The following is a 5,211-nucleotide window of genomic DNA, read 5'->3' as shown; positions in this document are numbered from 1 at the left end:
TTAAGTCTTGATTAGTTGGTAACTATGTACAGAGTGGCGTCCCACTCCTTAACCTGAAACAGTGGCGTCCCACTGTAATTTGCAAAATCGCTTAACAGTTCGATCTTACCCGGAGGATTTTCGATAATGATCTCCTACCCTCGTCTCGATGCACCTGTTGAATGTATCGGTGTTACGGTCTCGAGGGCTGTTTGATCCTCGACGGAGACGCACGCCAATGCCGGAAGTCCACGTAATCTCGCTGAAGGTAAGCTTCCCTTATCCAGCAGAGACCTCCTACAGTCGGCGTTCTCAGGGTCGTTGTAGTGTTAAAGTGTTAAATCGATCGAAAGCCTCAATCCCAAGTGCTGCTGGCCCTGCCTGTTACCATTCAAAATCTGGCGCCTGCGCCGCGGCCGTACGTATCTTCAATCTGCGCAGGCGCACTGAGAGGCGGCCACTCACTCGGCCGCTCCATCCTCAATGCGCCTGCGCCGATGACGTCACATCTACACCCGGCGCAGGCGCATTGAGGAGCGAGCGGCCGCCTCTCAGTGCGCCTGCGCAGATTGAAGATACGTACGGCCGCGGCGCAGGCGCCAGATTTTGAATGGTAACAGGCAGGGCCAGCAGAGAAAGATCCCATCCGCTGGCCCTGTCAATCAACAAGCCGAGGGGGCGTCATTACGATCGGAGGATGTGGCTGCTACCAGCAAGTAGCCACCCTACTTGCTGGTAGCAAGGTAATTTACATATTATAAAAATCGATTTTTAGCAAATTCTACTGAACGAAAATCATTAATTAGCTTATGTATGCTGAGATCGCAGTGTAGGGATTATTAGTAAAGAAAAAAAAAAACGGTTTAATGGGGTGACAGAAGCCCTTTAAGGTGAAATAAGGCTGTGTCCTTAAAGGGCTTCTGTCACCCCCCAAAAGTCATTTTTCATTTTCGGGCTAATTAAAATCCTTATAGTGCGATTATTCAATATATAGGGCTCTTACCTTTTTCTGTGGCTTAGTTTCTTTTTCAAAACCGCACTTTTATAATATGTTAATTACCTTGCTACCAGCAAGTAGGGCGGTTACTTGCTGGTAGCCGCTGCATCCTCCTTTCAAAAAAACGCCCCCTCCTCCTGTTGATTGACAGGGCCAACGAGCGCTCTCCTCCTCCGGCTGGCCCTGTCTGCAATTTAAATCCCGCGCCTGCGCCTTACGTGTCTTCATTCGGCGCAGGCGCTCTGAGAGCAGGACGTTCGCTTCCTCAGCACTTCCTCAGTGCGCCTGCGCCGATGACGTCTTCTCTTTCGGGTTTACAGGTGACGTCATCGGCTAGGCGCACTGAGGGAGTGCTGAGGAAGCGAGCGTCCTTCTTTTAGAGCGCCTACGCCGAATAAAGACACGTAAGGCGCAGGCGCAGGATTTAAAATGCTGACAGGGCCAGCCGGAGGAGGAGAGCGCTCGCTGGCCCTGTCAATCAACAGGAGGAGGGGGCGTTTTTTTTGAAAGGAGGATGCGGCGGCTACCAGCAAGTAACCGCCCTACTTGCTGGTAGCAAGGTAATTAACATATTATAAAAGTGCGGTTTTTAAAGAAACTAAGCCACAGAAAAAGGTAAGAGCCCTATATATTGAATAATCGCACTATAGGGATTTTAATTAGCCCAAAAATGAAAAATGACTTTTGGGGGGTGACAGAAGCCCTTTAAGGAGTTAAAATGAATGGGGATATGTGGAGAACACGGACAGCACACGTCCGCGGAACACTGATGTGTGAATGAGGCTTTACAGTACAGGCGGTTGCGAACATCATCGCGACCTCCTGCACATGCCGCCTCTGACCCGGCACAGGAGGTCGCAATGATGTCATCATCGCAATCATCCTGGACCTTAGCACTGCCCCATAGACTGTGAGGCTAAATGACGGGACACAGGAGCCAAAAGTGCCTGTCCTCGCCGTTCAACACCGGCACTCCCTTCGGACCAGTACCAGATGATCTGTGGCCCGGTGGTTGGGACGGACGGCTGCTCTAGACGGAACATGCTGTAACAACAAAGGTCTAATGCGGCAGTTGAGTACCACTTAAAGGGGTTGCCCAATCCTTTACATGTGATGGCCTCTTCTCAGGATAGGCCATCACTATCTGAATGGAGGGGGTTGTCTGACATCCCACACTCTCACGGTCAGCTGTTCTGCAGACGCTCTGACACCAGAACTACACAGCTCCGTCCATTGTGGATTGGTTACTGCAGTGCTGCTTCCACTGAAGTGATTGAATTCTATTCTGTTCTGTCTTAGGAGCTGAAAAATTTAACATGTGACAGATCCGTCACCCAATCAGACATCAATGCTTTAGTGTGTTATAATGGGGTCCATCGCATTGCTGGAATAAACAGCGTTGCATGCTGCATTAAATGTGACAATCTGTGGTGAAGGCTCCAGAAGGAGCGTCCATTACAGATATGATCAGAGCTTAAAAGATAACTGGATAACTGTCATTTTTATTTTATTTGCTAGTTTATTAGAGCTAGGCATGTATATCTGAGTTAGTCTGTCAATGATTGCCAAAAGATCTGTAATTACCTTATATTACCACATTTTGACCTAATTAGCTGTCTAACACTAGCGATCTGTTAGTGTCTGCTCTACCTAACCATGCTATTGTAATTCCTTTCTGTGCAGCGGTTACCCTAAAAAACGAACTTTTATTGCTATGCAAATGAGCCTCTAGGTGCTATGGGGCCACCTGCGCCGATGACATCAGAGTGCTCCCAGGAACAGACGACGCCTGGCCTCAAGCAGTGGAGATGAGCAGGCGCAGTGGAGATGCCGACGCAGGGAGCGGTCCGACAGTCACTGCGCCTGCGCCGAATACAGACGCACACGGCGCCGGCGCGAGAATTCGGCCGCGATGGAGGCTGTCAATCTAGAGGAGATGGGCGGGCTGGAGGGACGAGCTGGGCGGCAGACATGGTGAGTAGACGGAGCCTCTAGGTGCTGAAAAGACGCCCCCATAGCACCTAGAGGCTCATTTGCAAAGTAATAAAAGTTCGTTTTTTAGGGTAACCGCTGCATAGAAAGGTATTACAATAGCATGGTTAGGTACAGCAGACACTAGCAGATCACTAGTGTCAGACAGCTAATTAGGTCAAAATGTGGTGGTAGAAACCCTTATATGTCTCCTGTCCCTTTACACTGCTCCCTTAAAAGACCGTTGCTATGACTTATCTGTCTCCGGCTAGGAAGACAGAGGGGCGGTCCTTCACACTGCATGCCTGCATTAGGCTTCAGAGTGAGGAGGCGTGTCTCTCGGTAATCCAATCTGATCGGCTGGCAGGAAGCTGCTGGCTACAAGTTTGTATGTGACCTGAAGGAATGCAGTTTTGGCCTCAGAGAACTGGCAGAGGAGCCATCTTGAGAAGATCCTCATAATGTAGGATTCAAAACAGCCGTAACTAAGGGGAAAACTCAAGGAAAACAGTGGTAAGTGAAGAAGCTAAAGATTGCTTTATGCATAATGCTGCTACAGCAGTAACATATGCTAAAATAGATTTTTTTTAATGAAAATATGACAGTTATCCTTTAACATTCACAAATGTTACACTGCCATAATATAATTCAAAACATAGGTGAGGCCCCAGTGAGAATTGAACTCACGACCCCTGGTTTACAAGACCAGTGCTCTAACCACTGAACTATGGAGCCTCTTATATTTCTTCTCTGGTGAGTCTGACATCTGCTGTCCATGCTGGGAAATAGAGGCACAATTACACCCATTCACAAGAAGCATTTGCAAATTACAGCTGTCCAGGGGAATTATGTCAAGGCAAGCACTGATCCATGTGCAAATACAACGTCATGGACAGGATGTGAAACAGGTTGAGCTGTAATGATGGCTAATGCTGTTGCCTTGCTTTGGTTGAAGTATACTTTACCTTGATACTGTCGCTTGGTTGTTCCGCTTATCTGTTTATATGTACGTGCACCATTTGTATCCTAGCGTGGGCATGTTTCTATGATTATGATTATAGATTGATTATTTACAATCTATTTTGGGGTTTTTGTGTTCAAATCTTAAACGCATCTAGTATAAAAGCAAAATTTTAGGGGTATTTCTCTTCTGTGATTTTTCTAGATTGTTCCCCTGCTTTATTTATCCTTATTTTCTGTGAGCAGTCTTCATTCAGAACAGTGAGGTTCAGAAAAGTCAGGAAAGACATTAATGAACAATTCACCACGCAACAAAAAAAAATAATTTCGGCTGCTACTGGGCAAAAACCATTTGTCCTTTACTAAATCGAGTGTACAGATTACAAATCCAAAGTCAGAATTGTTGTAACACATCACAAAATTTTGCTATGCATAAGTATGCCTACATGAATTAAGCACTTGGAAAGCATTGAATAATTTTGAACAGAACAAGTTTTACTCCAACAATTACCTTATCTACATCAAAGTTTGCGTAGTGTATGAAAATGTAATGGAATAACATTTCAAAAGTCTTGTTTTTCAGTTTAAAAGTCTTACTTGAGCAAGGCCCAGTTGTCACGAGGGTATCAAGAGCCACGTCTGACTCCGTTATACCCGGGGTCAGGAAGTCGCAGCGGGTGGCTGCGCGCTCTATATCTAAAGATCATGGTGTTTCTTAGTTATTGTTTTCTGTGTTTGCCTTGCTATCCTTTTTGTCTCTCTCAGGGATCCGTAGCTTCTCCTCCTCAGCTGTTTCTTGTCTGCCACTCCCTACCTCCTTATATTCTCCCCTCACACTTCTCTAGTTGCCAGTTATAGAGCTTCCTGCCTGGACATCTATACTGACCCACTGGAGTGGTTAATCCTGGTTGTTGTTCCTGTGTGCTACCCTCCGGATCCCTGTTTGGCTTATTGTTGTCTCCTGTTGTTGCCCACCTGGGAATATATGTTGAGTCTGTGTTGTCTGTCCTCCCCTTGGTGTTTTCCCTTAGAGTTAGTGGTGCGGACTAGTGTTCCCATCGCCCTGTTCACTACCTAGGGCTCAGCTCAGGGAAAGCCAGGGCTTTAGGCACGTGATCGGCGTACGGGTGAGGAACCCGTCTAGGGACGTCAGGGCAGCCAGGTGCCAGCCGCCAGGTGAGTCAGGGGTCACCATCTTCCCTCTCACTTGGGCAGGGCCTTCCTCGTTCCCTCCCTCTGTGTCACGTATGTGATAGCCACGCCGACCGTGATATTATAACTGGCCCTTACTTTTTGAGAAAAAA

At 47.2% G+C, this 5,211-nt stretch overlaps 1 non-coding gene across 1 annotated transcript; it reads right to left on the bottom strand.

Annotated features, from left to right (window-relative positions):
• Positions 1–3,609: 3,609 nt before the first annotated feature.
• Positions 3,610–3,682, bottom strand: TRNAT-UGU. The gene has a single exon. It is a non-coding gene; the product is annotated as a tRNA-Thr (tRNA).
• Positions 3,683–5,211: the final 1,529 nt, after the last annotated feature.

The sequence above is a fragment of the Bufo bufo genome, chromosome 6, assembly GCF_905171765.1.
Source record: "Bufo bufo chromosome 6, aBufBuf1.1, whole genome shotgun sequence".
NCBI lineage: Eukaryota > Metazoa > Chordata > Amphibia > Anura > Bufonidae > Bufo > Bufo bufo.
Note: the sequence above shows the minus strand (reverse complement) of the source record. Positions and strands in the feature narration are given on the sequence as shown.